The sequence below is a fragment of the Eurosta solidaginis genome, chromosome 5, assembly GCF_040869045.1.
Source record: "Eurosta solidaginis isolate ZX-2024a chromosome 5, ASM4086904v1, whole genome shotgun sequence".
Classification (NCBI taxonomy): Eukaryota; Metazoa; Arthropoda; class Insecta; order Diptera; family Tephritidae; genus Eurosta; species Eurosta solidaginis.
In genome coordinates, this window is record NC_090323.1 from 73,613,668 (window position 1) to 73,631,035 (window position 17,368).

At 33.7% G+C, this 17,368-nt stretch overlaps 1 protein-coding gene and 1 long non-coding RNA gene across 2 annotated transcripts in view; one reads left to right on the forward strand and one right to left on the reverse strand.

Moving 5' to 3' along the window:
* Positions 1 to 17,368, forward strand: part of LOC137234009 (tRNA (guanine(26)-N(2))-dimethyltransferase-like) — a 454,486-nt gene that overhangs the window by 368,590 nt on the left and 68,528 nt on the right. The window lies entirely within an intron of this gene.
* LOC137252291 (uncharacterized) lies at positions 8,298 to 9,241 on the reverse strand. Its single transcript, XR_010953501.1, has 2 exons — positions 8,449 to 9,241; positions 8,298 to 8,368 (listed from the first exon to the last, which is right to left on the reverse strand). It is a non-coding gene; the product is annotated as an uncharacterized lncRNA (long non-coding RNA).

Sequence of the window (17,368 nt, forward strand, 5' to 3'; positions counted from 1 at the left end):
ACTACAAACTCACATATGTACATCTGAGGAGCGCTAAAAAGTAGACAATTGTAAACAAGTAGAAACTATATGAGAACTATGCACACACGAATATAGTTGGTAAGTTCTGGAAATGGAAGAGCCTAGAAGTATGCAGCGTAAACTATAAAAGCGGGGCAGGCGAGTAAGAAGTAATTCAGTTTGAGTTGAGCAATCAATGAGTTATTGATTAAGCACACGATCTGGCGGCCAATAGTAGAGTTTAATTTGAGTTATCAATCAGTTTGGTTATTAACCCAGCGAGTAGCAAAGTATAAGTGTTATTGTGAAGTACTTGAATAAAGGCCATTTTTCCAGTATTCAATATTGGAGTTATTTATTCAACAGTTTAGCGATACGAACTTAGCAGAGGGTTGCAAATAAGAGGATTTGCAGCAAGTTCGTTACAATATCAATAGTTCGAGCCAAACAGGCTTGGATTTTTAGCACGATGAAATTTGCATTGCCTCAAGGCACGACCCCGCCCACTTTTCCATTTTTTTTTCTAAACCATTCTTAAACCATAGCAAACGAATCCAAACCAAAACAAGTAAGGAAGGCTAAGTTCGAGTGTAACCGAACATTACATACTCAGCTGCCAAATTACAGCTTGCAAAACTTTTAAATTACCTTCTTTTAAAAATGGGCTGTGCCACGGCTATTGTCCAAAATTTTACTAATGTTCTATTCTGCGTTACAAGGTCAACCCACCTACCAAGTTTCATTGCTTTATCCGTCTTTAGTAATGAATTATCTTTTTCGGTTTTTCGAAATTTTCGATATCGAGAAAGGCGTGGTTATAGTCCGATTTCATTTTAAATAGCGATCTGAGACGAGTGGCCAGGAACTTACATAACAAATTTCATTAAGATACCTCAAAATTTACTAAAGTTATCGTGTTTACGGACAGACGGACGGACGGACATGGCTTAATGAATTTATTTTTTCGCCCAGATCATTTTGATATATGGAGTCGTTTATTTTGAAAGTGGTTTAAATCCATTTTTTTATATTGAGATATTTAAGGGTTCTTGTTTGATTTGTTTCAAAAATATTGTTAGTAGTATTAATTTTTTTTTTATTGCTTTGTGGCCTAAACATGTTAGAATATATAATGTAATATGTTTTGTAAACTTTACTATAAAAATAAGCTGTGTTTCAGAACCTAAAATGGATTTAAACCACTTTCAAAATTAATAAAATGACTTTTTTGTTTGTGAAAAGGAATAAGTTCACTTATTTTTAAGAAATTAAATAATAGAGATTGGTAATATGTTAACTTTGATGAAAATAAATAGGGAAGTTTTCAAGTTAGATAAAGATTTTTATTTATGTAATTAAAAAAATGTTTTTAAAAATAAATATTAATTCATTTATTAAAAAATTAAATTTACATTCATTTATTATTAAGGATAATATTGAAGATTTTGCCATATTATTTCTCCGTGTGAGGTTGTTGAAATTTTCATGGTACATAGGTTGTATATACCTTAGTAACTCCATCATATCCTTATACTTAGGAGTTGAAATGGGACGTACATTTTTGTACAATGGTGTTAAATTTATTTTGTTGGAGTTCCTTGAACTTCCCCGACAAGGTAATAAATCAAGTATTTTGAACTCTTTATCCACTTCCATAGATTCTTTATAAAGCATTTTATAGGGTGCATTTTTTATAAATCGCATCCAACATATCCTTAGCCAATTTACACATTCGCCATTAGTGTTTTATATGAATTGGTTCTTCCAGATAATAATTAATAATAATAAATTTTAAATAAATATTAAATAATAAGTTCTATTTAAGTGGACTTAAACCAGTTTCAAAATATTTTTTTTTTTTGGATTTTGTTAGCTAAGTAATTTTCAAGTCCCCAAAATCATAGCGATTTTAATGATACTAGACTTAAATTTTTTATACAAAAAAGATTATATAGGAATGTGATTATTGTTATCATTAACTCCATTTTTTTTTTTTTTTTAAATAGACTTAAACCACTTTCAAAATAAACGACTCATTGAAGTCTATACACTGAAAGAAATGGTGCTAGTAAAGTCATCAAATGGGTTCTGTTGTTCTTGACTTAGCAGAGATTCAGTGAAATTGATCGAATTATGGTTAATTCCACCGAGTTCTTTGCCAAACGAACAAATTAGTTTAGTCATTTCAACAGAAGAGAAATTGTCGCTCTTAAGTTAACAAAATTCTGTAATTGACAGATTCCTGGTCAATCTAACTGATTTTTCTGTTAACACAACTGATCTCACTGGTCATTTCAACAGCGATCAACAGTCAATACATGAGCAAATTTCAAAGAGAATTTTACGCTCACTGCACTATCTAGTTTGTACTCATGACGATGGTGCCACTTGTTAAAAAAAAAAAACACCAAAATAAGAAAACCATCAAATCGAAAAAATACACGAAAAGGGGAAGACAATAAAAAACTAGCTTTTCAGTTATCAATACAAAACGAAAAACCATTTTTTGAATTTACTGTGCAAAAAATTATGAGATACCGGCACACCTATTTATCGGGTACAACTTTGCAACTTCTCCTCCAAGCGAAATGCCAAATTGCGCCCTCTTGTTGCAAAAGTTTTGTTTGAACGGACAGGATTTTTCCAAAGTAAGTATCATTTTGTTCGAGTTTTTACGAATTTTCACTCAAGCGAACGAATTTAATAAGATAATAAAAAAACATCCTTTTTTAATGTTGATGTTTCCGACAACATAAAAGTTTGGGTTGTTTTGGAATCGTTTCAAATTAAAGTGTTTCGAAAATTAAACTTGCTGAATTACATGTAAAGTTACTCCAGTGGTGAATTACCTTCTAGCTATTTAATTCTTTACTTTTTTATACCTTACAAGTTTTCTATTTAAAATGTTATGTCAAACATTTATACAAGTTTCGTTCGAAACAATCAAGTGTGGCGACTACATGCGAGAGAAGAATTTGAATTGAGAATGAGCTGAGCTGCAACTGAAAGAATTGAGAATCAGTCTAGTGACTACTATTTTCATTTCTATTTGCAAAGCGAAATTCAAAATTATAAATTAAATAAATTATAAAGTATACAATTTGGTGAAAGTGCGTTTAATAAAACAAAATAATAAAGTGTATAATGTTTAATGTGTGCCAGCATATTTGATGTAAGCCCAATTGACGTTCGGTTAGTAAGTGCCACCGTGGTGCGATAGTAGCGTGCTCCACCTGCCACACAGTATGCCCTAGGTTCACACCCCGGGCAAAGCAACATCAAAATTTCCAAGTGTATTTCTGCCATGAATAGCTCTCAGTGAAAACTCATCTGCCTTGCAGATGCCGTTCGGAGTCCGCCCATTTTTAGGGACAATCAAGACGAGCACGACGCAAATTGGAAGAGAAGCTCGGCCTTAGATCTCTTCGGAGGTTTTCGCGCCTTACATTTGTTTATTTATTTATGTATATGGTAACATAGGTACTTTCGTACAAAGCTGTCGCAACAACTTTTTTTGTTCATTTGACTACTAAAACGGTCAATTACGAATCAACGATTTGTGTGCAGTTGATTCAACATCTTGTTGCGATGGATAAAAATTAACAGAAATTTCGGTTGAATTGACCCGTATTTCAGTTGATTTTACCAGTATTTTTTTTCAGTGTATCTATCTCGATTAGTTTATACCGTTACGGGGTACAGTTATGCGAACACAATTAATATACTCTGTGAGCTCAGCTCAGCTGAGTATAATTATGGAAATCAGACAAGTCATTCTTGAGTTTTAGCGAGACTATTGCACATCAATTTATTTATACATATGATATAGATTTAATATTCGTGAATAGCTCGGATTATTGTGTTACGTTTCAGCTGTAAGTTAAATTTTTCTCAATTATTAACTAAAAATATTATATTTCGCTTGTATTCAACTTTAGAGAATCTAATATGACATTCACGTTGCGCCATAAACTAGAGCTCATGGGTTCTTTTTAAGTTTACCAACACTGTTAGACCACGTTTACACATGCACTAATCTACATTAAATCGGCAATTGTTAATCTACGCGTTCACATATGTCCTAACCCTAGGAATTAAATTATTTCCTGTCAAATTTTAATATTTCTCTATTATTTCGTGCTTCCAATTTAAGTTGACAACCTAGAGTTGGTTCTTTGTCTATGAAAAAAGTCAACATCTCTAAACTTTGTTCTTAGGTACCGATTATGGAAGGGAAAATTTATTTGGGAAAGCTAGTCATTTAAATAATTTAATTAATTTGAGGAGTTAAGTACGAAAATGGAGATAATCTCGTTATATGTAAACTATGTCTTAAACTCCAAATGGCTAATAATCTCTAGTTTATAGCGCAATGTGAATGTAATATAAGTGTTCCAGGGTTATTTTTATATAAGCATATACTTATGAGAGTGTCCTATATATTGCACATTGAGCATATAAGTAATATTCCTCATACTCATTTTAGAGGATTTCCTCATACCCCAGCGGGTTAGGGGCCTAGAATATACCCGCGGTAGGCATGCCTGTCGTAAGAGGCGACTAAAATACCGGATTCAAGGAATTTGTGTAGCGCAACCCTTTCAGGTTGCCAGCGCAATACATAGCTTCTCCAAACCCAATTGTCAACCTCACTTATCCGTGGCGAATACTGTTCCATTAACAGACGAGGCTCTGGCGACCATGAGGAACTTGGGGGTGGAGAGGGAGGTATGGCCAGAAGGTTTAATGTGGCCATATAATTCGTTCCCGAGATGGTCGGGCTAGCACTTTAAGGGTGCTATGTTACCGGAGCGTACCGGATCTGTATCCATGGAACTAGGGGGCGTGATGGCCTAGAAGGTCGCATGTGGTCATCAAAAATCGTTCCCGAGATGGTCGGGCTTGGTACCGGAACGTACCGGATCTGCATCCGGTAAAGGACCATCAACTCGATAACACTCCCAAGGCCTTCGGGGAGTGTCCTAATCGCTACAACAACAACAGGATTTCCTCATAACATTTGTTTCAGATTTTGATAAATTCATATTCTCATTTCCAATATCTTCAAAACAACAACTGAAAAGCAAAGGATAAATGGTCTAACCTACTTTAATTTCACATTAAAAATTTGTATTTGTACTATAATTTTTGTTACTCAAACTCAGCTCACTAAATTGGAAGAAAACATAAATGCATTTTTAACAGCTGGTAACATACCAAGTAAGAACCCAAAAACTAATTCGAATTATGCACCTTTTATTTGATTTTTCGCGAATTAGGGAGTGTCTTGGGACTCTGAAAAAACTTGGTTTATAAGAAGGGTAAATGCTAGATAAAAAAACTTTACTTCTGTTAAAAGATGTGTACAAAAATAAGTAAGAAATGTCCATGTTGTTGTTGTTGTTGGGCCGTTTATGATTTAAGTGGTTGTTGTTGTTGTTAGTCCAAAGTATTTTTGCGTACAATATAAAAAACTACTTTTATTCACAATGTTTTTTTGGGGTACGCCAACATCATCAAAATTACAACAACCACATGAAAATTTTGATTTTCTTTTGCAAATTTTTTAGCTTCCATTTCCGAATTCCCGATCCTGCGTCCAAAGCGCGTATTTTACACCCCACTTAATACTTTTGGACATATATTAAGAGTGTCATGATGTCGTATAGAATTACCGAAAATGCGCGCTAATATATGTATGTAGTTTTGATCTCCAAACCAGTGTTTTGCCAACCCAGGGTGGTTTTTTTTATAAGTGCAGCCGAAGGTCGGCAGTGCAGAAAGGAGTTCTGCGCAAAACTACTATGGATCCCACGGCCGGTTTCGGAGCGATCCGGGGTAATTTTTCGGTTTTTCATAAATATCTTTTTATACACCCAAAACTTTTGACTTCCGTTTCGGTTCAATATTTTTTGACGAGTATTAAGAGTGTCATGCTTTCGTATGAATTAACTGTATTTTTTGTGAATCTCTTTTGAAAAAAAAAATAAAGTTTTTTACATCCGCCTTCGGATTATTGATACCATGTTTTTATCATGATTGGTAGTAAGCTCAACCCGTCTTTCGACACCTCTCCAGATGACGTGTATTAGCAGCAGAACCCTGTTGTAGACTATGACCAAAATATCACTAACATATTTTTTCTTGCACTTTTCTGCTTTGGGTAAAAATCTAGAACAGAGGTTGGCTGCTAATAAAAAAATAAAATAAATGTAAGGTGCGATAACCTCCGAAGAGATTTTAAGCTGAGCTTCCCTTCCAATTTGCGTCGTGCTCCTTCTAGTTTTTCCTACACATTGGCGGAACGGGACCTACTTGTTTTTTTATGCCGACTCCGAACGGCATCCGCAAGGTAGATGAGATTTCACTTAGAAGCTTTTCATGGCAGAAATACACTCGGTGTGCTTGCCACACTTCAGAGGAGCGACCCCGCTTAGAAAAATTTACGGATTTAATTTTGATCCAAATCCATTGGTGGACCGCCAGGGTAATTTTTTTTTTAAACGCGGCCGAAGGCCGCCAACGCAAAAAGGTGTTCTGCGCAAAAATACTATGGATTCCACCCCTGGTTTCGGAGCGCTCCGGGGCAACTTTTCGGTTTTTTAGAAATATTTTTTGACAAAAATAATATTTTTAATTTCCGTATTCGGATTCGTCGTCCTGGGTGCAGAACGCGTCTTTTGACACCTCTCCCAATATTTTTGGACGGTTTTAGTAGTTGTGAGCTAAAGTAAAGAATTAGCGAGCGCACATATGTATACACATTTTCAAACTTACCAACACACAACCTTCCCAGGGCATTTGATACACTCCCACAAAGCGCCACACATATTGTTAGTAAAGTATTAAAACTTGTAAGCTTTTCAGTTCTACTATTAATCACTGTAGTTAGCGTCAACTGCAAATGAAGTCACAAAACATAAATTGCCTTTGTATAGTACAAATGTTAATAGGTGTATGTATGTATCAATTTATATATTTATTTTAGCGTTCCAAAAACACGCCAAGCACACAAAAAACGTTAGTACGATAGCAATAACAAACGTCAACTAGCGTGTGAATCGATTGTTATAACCGAGAAAAGCGATTCAAATTTTTTTCTTTTGAAACTTCATATATATCAAGAGCTGAAAGGTATAACCAAATTATGATCAATCGATAGTCCGGGGGTTTTTTTGTTCATAGTCGAAAATATGTATGTACTCTAAGTTATTTGCACCTTTTTTGATCTTTAGTTGGTAAGAAATTATGTCAAAAAGCTGCAACAAGCTTTTAGTATATACATACATATTAACTCATTAAAGGCCAGAGAGTATACTATCCATGCAGTATAAAAAAAATTCACTAGTCGTATATCAGCAGCTCCTTTGAGCCTTTATTATAGGAAAACTAGATTTAATCTTATTTCAAGATCAGAAACTTTTCGTGGTTGAACAAACTAAACATGAATCATATATTTAAATTTCAACTTCTTTTGATTGTGACCCTTTTTATTAAGTGGCCTACATTAGGGTTAAACTGATATCTGATAATTAACGTTTTCGTGGCGAAGTGATAACAATACTTGCAAACGCAACAGGTAGACATGACTCACTCAATTATCAGCACAAACTAATTAGTCGCAATATGGATGAACACATATGTACATTAGGGTGGTCTTAAAAATTAAAGCTCAAAACTCGCTATGGAGACTCAAAAAATGATAAATATGTACTACAGAAGAAGGAACTATACTTTTGTTTCGTTCCCTTCCTTTCCTCTTTTCTTACCCTTATTTTTTTGCTTCCCTTTTATGTTTTCTCCTTTCTTCTTTCCTTTTATTTCTTTTCTTTTCGTCTTGCAAAAGCAACAGGTGGGCATGACTCACTCAATTATCGGCACAAATAGAGTTGGGTCGTTTCGTTCTGAACTTGTTAAATTGACCGGGTCTCTCAACTGAACAAGTGAACTATATCTTCGATTTCGGTTCTATTTGTTCTTTTAGTTCATTTGTTCTTTTAGTTCGTTTTATCTAATGTTATTCTTTCTCTCATCTCGTTCGCGTACATACATGCGTAAATTCATACATACATACGCAGAAATTCACTGTGAGCACGAATGTCGATGATGCCACTTACACTAAAGATATGTGTGGTCAGCTTTGTGTGTGGCACTGCTACAACAATATATGTATGGACTATTTATGAAAAACATTTTTGTAAGAAACTAATTATTACATTTATTAAACTTGAAAAGTTCATTTGAATGTTTATAGCCTTTCCTGATCTTTTCGATTTGAAATGAAAACACTAAAAAACTTTAGTTTTCCTCCATTTTTACCCAACGTTTCGCCAAACTCCTTGGCATCATCAGGGGTTAATTCTTTATTCTGCACCGAAAAATGATAGAACAAAATTAATTTTGACATGTTTTATCACTATAACAAACATTTTTTTGACAAAAACTTACATACAAAGAAATAATTTAATACATATCTATAAAATCACAAAACCAAGTGATTATAAACTAAAAAAGATTTATCGGTACCATCATCTTTAGGTACACTTGTCGTACTGAGTGTCATAAGCATGCCAAATAGCTAGCAGCAATAAATTTTGTGTCCTCTTTTTTGTTCATTGTCCTCTCCCTTTTTTGTAATATGTGTAGACTTTCCAACGTGAATCTCGTTCTTTCCCTCTTTTCTATGTCTATTATTTTCGCGTTCTTTATATCAGCTGTGTGTCCATGTGATAATACGTGTTGAGCAAGAGCTGTGCTGGTCTTGTTCTTCTTAATGTCAGCGTCGTGCTCTGCCAATCGGGTTCCTAGTGCTCTTTTTGTTGTTCCAACGTAGATTTTGTCACAGTTCTCATTGTCTCTCCCCGTGCATTGAATCTCGTATACTACGTTGTTGTATTGTAGGGGTTCTATGGGGCTTTTTGTTCGTGTAAAGATAGTTGAAAGTGTGCTGTTGGATTTGTAGGCGAGGGATATATTTCGTTTTTGTTTCTTCATGTTATGGTTTAAGTTTTCAGTAAACTTGGGTATGTATGTGACACTGTGGTATTGCTTTGTCTCCGTTGCGATCTCTGTTGATGCTTTATTTCGTTTTCTATTTCCTTCTGATAGCTCTTGTTTTATTAGTGATGTAATTAGGTGACTCGGGTAATTGTTATTGGTGAGTATGGAGTGTATTTTGGTTTTGTTTTTTTCCCAGAACTTTTGGTGGCTTATCGTAAATATTTTGTGTGTTAAATTTTTCGCTGTGTTTAGTTTATATTTTTTGGGTTGTGATGATATGAAATTTATAATACGTCCGGAGGCGATGGATTTGGAGTAACAGTCAAGTATGAGTTTGGAATTTTTCCTGTGGATAAGAACATCCAAAAAGGGTATAACCGAATTTTGCTCTTTTTCCATGGTAAATTGCAGCTTATTATGGTACTTATTTAGCGTGCTCAGGATAATATCCAGGTCGTTACGTTTGACAATCGCAAAAAAGTCATCCACGTACTTTACTATGAATTTCATCTCTATGTTGTGAAGTTGTTTTAGTTCGGAGATGGTATTTTCCAGTAAATCATCCATTATTATATCTGCTATGGTTGGAGAAAGTGCGTTTCCCATTGGCATTCCATAGCTTTGTGTGAAAATTTTGGCATCGTAGATAAACTATTGTTGTCGTTCAGACAGAAATTCAAAAGTTTAAGGAACTTGTTTTTTGGGATGTTCGATTGCAGTTTGTTAAACTTGGTCATAATGATTTTTATGGCTAAGTACGTTGATATGTTGGTAAATAACGATACCACATCGAATGACACTAGTATATCGTCTTCACTAATATTTATGTTTTTCAATCTATCTTTTAGTATGTAAGAGTTTTTAATGTTGTATTCGTCCGAAGTTAAATTATTTAATATTTGACCAATGTATTTTGATAACCCGTAACATGGGACGCTCACAGATGATGCTATTGGACGTAAAGGAAGGTTTGGTTTATGGGTTTTTGGTAGACCGTAGAGTCTAGGCGCCGTGGCTGCGGTGCAGGTTAGTTGCCTTTTCTCTTTGAAACTTATTATTTTGTTAAAAATGGAGGAAAACTAAAGTTTTTTAGTGTTTTCATTTGAAATCGAAAAGATCAGGAAAGCCTATAAACATTCAAATAACTAAATACTGGTCAGAAAATTAAAAGAAGCAAATTTATTCGGAAGGCCTGCCGATATACAATCGCATTTATCTTTATTTTATTGCACCAACAAAAATACAAACACAACCATGAATAATTTTTATGCACATATGAAACACAAGTACGGAGAAGCTATTTGCATAACGCTGAAAGATCACAGCAAACAAAAACTAACTCAACAGACATCGCAACTAAATTTCTTATTGGAATGCAGAAGATATGACTTAATACCCGACTACTTGACAAACCCCACAAAGCGCATAACTATAAAAACAACAACGAAAAATATACAACATCAACTAGAAAAGGAGAAACGTTTATTTCTCAAGAAAATCCTTAACATAGAGATAACACAAACAAACATCAACATAAAATCTACAAAAGACCATATTCTGTATACAGAAAGAAAACTGAAGCGAATTCTGAGTGATTTTGATTTCAACTCCGTCGTTTACAACCAAGCACTAATAAACCAAAGAATTGCAAACGAACGAGAAGCAACACAAACATCAAAGTTGGAGAGGCTTAAACAAACACAACTAACTAAACTTGGAATTAAAGTAAACAGCGATTGGTTTGTTAACAAGACGAAAATACACTTTCCCGGGGAAGTAAAATGGTTACTCTCTCTCGGTAGAAAATTTACACTACCTACAACAAACAATAGCTTCAAACCTTTAAAGATTATTGCTGAAATGGAGCAGATCATCCAGCAAATAGAAGATGAGAGAGAGAAAGAAATCGAAAGAACCAAGCTCAGTAACAGAATAATGCAATACAAACGACACACTAAGCATAACCCAACGGACAAATTTATCTTAGAAGCGTACAGAAAAACTACCAAATTTCTAAAGAAACACAAAGACAGCATCATTATTACAAACTCGGATAAAGGAAATAAGACAGTGGCAATGTACAAAACTGACTACAAACACAAAATGGAAATATTACTTGAAGACAAAAACACGTATAAAACATTGAGAAATTACCCAACACACACACTACAAAAACAGAATAACCAACTAGTCGACGATCTTTACAAAAACAAAATAATAAGTTTCAAAGAGAAAAGGCAACTAACCTGCACCGCAGCCACGGCGCCTATACTCTACGGTCTACCAAAAACCCATAAACCAAACCTTCCTTTACGTCCAATAGCATCATCTGTGAGCGTCCCATGTTACGGTTTATCAAAATACATTGGTCAAATATTAAATAATTTAACTTCGGACGAATACAACATTAAAAACTCTTACATACTAAAAGATAGATTGAAAAACATAAATATTAGTGAAGACGAGATACTAGTGTCATTCGATGTGGTATCGTTATTTACTAACATATCAACGTACTTAGCCATACAAATCATTATGACCAAATTTAACAAACTGCAATCGAACATCCCAAAAAACAAGTTCCTTAAACTTTTGAATTTCTGTCGGAACAATTACTTTATCTACGATGACAAAATTTTCACACAAAGCTATGGAATGCCAATGGGAAACCCACTTTCTCCAACCATAGCAGATATAATAATGGATGATTTACTGGAAAATACCATCTACGAACTAAAACAACTTCACAACATAGAGATGAAATTCATAGTAAAGTACGTGGATGACTTTTTTGCGATTGTGAAACGAAACGACCTGGATATTATTCTGAGCACGCTAAATAAGTACCATAATAAGCTGCAAATTACCATTGAAAAAGAGGAAAATTCGGTTATACCCTTTTTTGATGTTCTTATCGACAGGAAAAATTCCAAACTCATACTTGACTGGTACTCCAAATCCAACGCCTCCGGACGTATTATAAATTTCATATCATCACAACCCAAAAAATATAAAATAAACACAGCGAAAAATTTAATACACAAAATATTTACGATAAGCCACCAAAAGTTCTGGGAAAAAAACAAAACCAAAATACACTCCATACTCACCAATAATAATTACCCGAGTCACCTAATTACATCTCTAATAAAACAATAGCTATCAGAAGGAAATAGAAAACGAAATAAAGCATCAACAGAGATCACAACGGAGACAAAGCAATACCACAGTGTCACATATATACCCAAGCTTACTGAAGACTTAAACCATAACATGAAGAAACAAAAACGAAATATATCCCTCGCCTACAAATCCAACAGCACACTTTCAACTATCTTTACACGAACAAAAAGCCCCATAGAACCCCTACAACAAAACAACGTAGTATACGAGATTCAATGCACGGGGAGAGACAATGAGAACTGTGACAAAATCTACGTTGGAACAACAAAAAGAGCACTAGGAACCCGATTGGTAGAGCACGACGCTGACATTAAGAAGAACAAGACCAGCACAGCTCTTGCTCAACACGTATTATCACATGGACACACAGCTGATATAAAGAACGCGAAAATAATAGACATAGAAAAGAGGGAAAGAACGAGATTCACGTTGGAAAGTCTGCACATATTACAAAAAAGGGAGAGGACAATGAACAAAAAAGAGGACACAAAATTTATTGCTGCTAGCTATTTGGCATGCTTATGGCACTCAGTACGACAAGTGTACCTAAAGATGATGGTACCGATAAATCTTTTTTAGTTTATAATCACTTGGTTTTGTGATTTTATAAATATGTATTAAATTATTTCTTTGTATGTAAGTTTTTGTCAAAAACATGTTTGTTATAGTGATAAAACATGTCAAAATTAATTTTGTTCTATCATTTTTCGGTGCAGAATAAAAAATTAACCCCTGATGATGCCAAAGAGTTTGGCGAAACGTTGGGTAAAAATGGAGGAAAACTAAAGTTTTTTAGTGTTTTCATTTCAAATCGAAAAGATCAGGAAAGCCTATAAAGATTCAAATAACTAAAAACTGGTCAGAAAATTAATTTGAAAAGTTCATATTTACAATTTGTGTCTGTACTCTTTCAATTTCCTGGATCTTCCGAAATTTGTAATTATTTTTTGAAGTTAATTATACACATATATATATATTAACTTATATATTCATAACACATTTAAATATACCTACACAAAGCATTGCTGCATACACACCCCAATCTACACTTGTTGGCTTTTTCCGCGGGTGCGAGCAGCAGTGAACAAATTTGCTTGAAAAAAAAAAAGAACAAATGAACAAAAAGAACAACTTGTTCGTTCAGTCTTTAAGACCACGTTTACACATGCCTTAGTCTACAATAAATCGTCAATAGATAATCTACGCGTTTACCTATGTTCCATCCCTGGGAACTAGAATATTTTCTGTCAAATTTTCAAGTTTCTTTTTTATTTTGTACTTTTAATTAGAGATTAAACTCTAGAGGTGGAACTTTTATTATATTATCAAATGAACAAAAATCCGCATCTCTTCATAATTACCGATTATCGAAGAAAAAATGTATATGGCAAATCTTGTTATATAATTAACGATTTGGAGTTAAGTACGAATATGAAGATGATCCCGTTATTTGTAAGCCGGGGCCAAAAAACTCAAATCTCGCTATTGAGACTCATTAATACTATAAATACTAGAGTCCGCTCAGTGTTTGAAACTCAACCACTACCTTTGCTTTCTTTCCCTTCCTTTCTTTTCATTTTCTTTTCTTCTTTTTACTATCATTTTTCCATGACGGAACGATACAAGGTGGCAGCATGGTGACATACCTACAAACATAAATAAAAATTCCATGTATTTTGTTTTTGTAAATTCGATGGACAAATGTCAAAATCGTACTGCGCCGAAAGTTGATGTATCAAATCAAATAAAAAAAGGGTATGATCAGCTGTCCCATGCTGCCACCTTGTATCGTTCCGCCATGTATTTTTCATTTTTTTCTTTAATTTATGTTTTTTTATTTCATTCCTCTACCGCCTTCTCCTCTTTTTTTCTCTTCACATTTGTTGTATTATCTTTCATATTCTTTTGTTTCCCTTTATTTTATTTTTTTTTTTTTTTCCTATTTTATGATCTTCTGATTCAATCGTCTATTCATTAATACATTCGTAAAAAAGTTTGAGATGTACTTACAATAATTTCTCTTATTAAATTATTGTATTTTTATTATGATTGAAAAACTGAAAGGAATTAAACATACTGGCTCATGTTATAGCTATTTTGACCCTCTCAAATATCCCTTCAGATATCTTTGTACTTTAAAATTAGAAATTAAATTCTGCCCGAGTGAGATTCGACCTCTAACTAGAAGCACAAAATAAAATAGAACAGAAAATGATCTAATTCCCAGGGATGGAATACATCTCAATACATAGATTACCTGTTGACGATTTATTGTAGATTAAGGCATGTGTGAACGTGGTATTACGTCTTCTCGCGAGATACTCGAAATGTACATAAAGCTCGCGAACTTACAATTTTTGCTGGAGCACATGAGAAAATTCCCACAAAACCACAAAAAACATACCGGAATACATGGAATACAACTAATACATAAGTTGAATACCGAAAAGCTCGCGGGACTTACAATGAAAGAAAAAGACTGGTAAAATCAACCGAAATACGGGTCAATTCATTCAAACTCATTCTGTCAATTTTTATCCATCGTAACAAGATGTTGAATCAACTGCGCACAAATCGTTGATTCGTAATTGACCGTTTTAGTATTCAAATAAACAAAAAAAGTTGTTTCATTATATGTTACCCATAGTTTTGTTAAATTAACAATTATTACTGTCGCTCTAAGAATACCAATCAAAACTGTTAATATGAAAGATATTTCTGTTCATTCGAAATAACCAGCGTAAACTGTTAAATTAACAGTGTTTAATGTCGAAATGACACTGACAGTGAAATCTATTGAAATAACAGATATTTCTCTTTTTTCTAGATTAATAGCGTAAACTTTTACATCAACTGAGTTTTCTGTTCATACCTATGACATTAATACCTTTGGAAAAAATAAAAGCCGAATAAATATATTTTTAAACTAACGTAGTTTTTTTTATTTGTATAAATTACGCATAAGTACATTTCATTTCTAATGATTTTATTGCTATATTTAGAAATATTAATTAAAATAATAATAACTTAAATCTGATTTCAAATAAACAAAACTTGTTCCGAATCACCATCGAAAGTTTTGTACGAAAGTATGTTGCCATATACATATAAGTGAATACATAAATACGCACGCTTGCTACATATATACATATACATATGCTACATACATATTCACACACGCGTTAGTACATGCTCTAGCGAAAATAAGAGCATGTGCCGTTTGTAACTTTATTTTAACTTTACAATTAAACATTATACACATACATTAAACATTATACACTTTATTGCCTTGTTTTATTAAAAGCACTTTCACCAAATTTTATTTTTTATAATTTATTTAATTTATAGTTTTGAACTTCGCCGCGCCTAAATTTACTGCTTATTCCCAATTTCTTCTCTCGCATGTCCAGTTGCCACACGTGATTTTTTCGATCCAAACCTTTTAGTATAAATGTTTGATGTAACATTTTAAATAGAGATTTTGTAAGTTATAGAAAAGTACGGAATCAAATCGCCGGAAGGAGATTCACCACTGGAGTAACTTTACGTGTAATTCGGCAACTTTAATTCTCGTAACACTTTATTTTGAAATGATTCCAAAACAAGTTAAACTTTTATGCTGTCGGAAACATCAACATTAAAAAAGTAAGCTTTTTATTATCTTATTAGATTCTTTCGTGTGGTGAAAATTCGTAAAAACTTGAACAAAATGTTACTAATTTTGGAAAAATCCTGTTCGTTTAAACAAAACTTTTGCAAAAAGAGGGCGCAATTTTGCATTTCGTTTGGAGGAGAAGTTGCAAAATTGTACCAGATAAATAGATTTCCCGGTATCGGATAATTTTTTGCAGTGTTATTGTACATTAAATTCAAAAAAGGGTTTTTTTGTTTTGTATTGATAACTGGAAAATTAGTTTTTTGTTGTTTTCCCAATTTGTGTGTTTTTTCGATTTGGTGGTTTTCTTATTTTGGTGTTTTTTTTTTTAAACAAGTGGCACCATCGTCATAAGTGCAACGTAGAGAGCGCAGTGAGCGTAAAATTCTCTTTGAGCTCATGCATTGACTGTTGTTCGCTGTTGAAATGACCTGTAAGATCAGTTGTGTTAACAGAAAAATCAGTCAGATTGATTAGGAATCTGTCAATTTTACGGAATTTTGTTAACTTAAAAGCGACAATTTCTCTTCTGTTGAAATGACTAGACTAATTTGTTCTTTTGACAAAGAACTCGGTCGAATTAACCATAATTCGATCAATTTCACCGAATCTCCGTTAAGTCAAGAACAACAGAACAGATTTGTTGATTTTACTAGCACCATTTCTTTCAGTGTACCGAACGTTAAGAGAATCTAGAATTTCGCGAGAAGTTGAGTTCTCGATTTCTCTATGAAAAATAAGAATACTTTTAACAAAATTGTATAAATATTTTTTGAGTGAAGTATCATTGGAAAGACAATATAATAAACGGACAACCGAGAGTAAAATAAACAGAGTGCATAAATATTGTCAGTACAGCGACAAAATTGAACGACCAGAAGCCCGCGACACTTACGAGTATTTCGAGAAACGAGAATAGAAGCCGATTTCTCGGGTTTCGAAATTTTCTCATGTGTTCGAGAAGCAATCGGAAGCTCTAATATAATATGGAAAAAATAAAAATTCACCGCTGATATCTCATCAAGCACAACAATTTACCAAAATAGTTTGGTTTTGCCAGCCAGAACTAGCATCAATATGCACAAGTCGACGGAAATTTATAAAATTGGGTTTATGGGAACCTATACGTAAACAAACGCAGCGCTGCACAAAACAAAAAATCTAATCGATTTTAAGTTGACTGCCGTCTTACTTTGTTGCATGCAATTACTGCACCCTCGTTTACACAATTCAATTAATTTATTAAATGCAATTGATCAACGGTGCCATACCATAACCATACCGTAGGCAGCCAATTACTTGTTAGTTTCCGCCGTATCCATGACCTATGTATAAATGTTTGCGTTGGTGCACTGAAGGAAAAAGACTGGTAAAATCAATGAAATACGGGTCAATTCAGCCGAAATTTCTGTCAATTTTTATCCATCGCAACAAGATGTTGAATCAACTGCGCACAAATCGTTGATTCGTAATTGACCATTTTAGTAGTCAAATGAACAACAGCTTTGTATGAAAGTACCTATGCTGCCA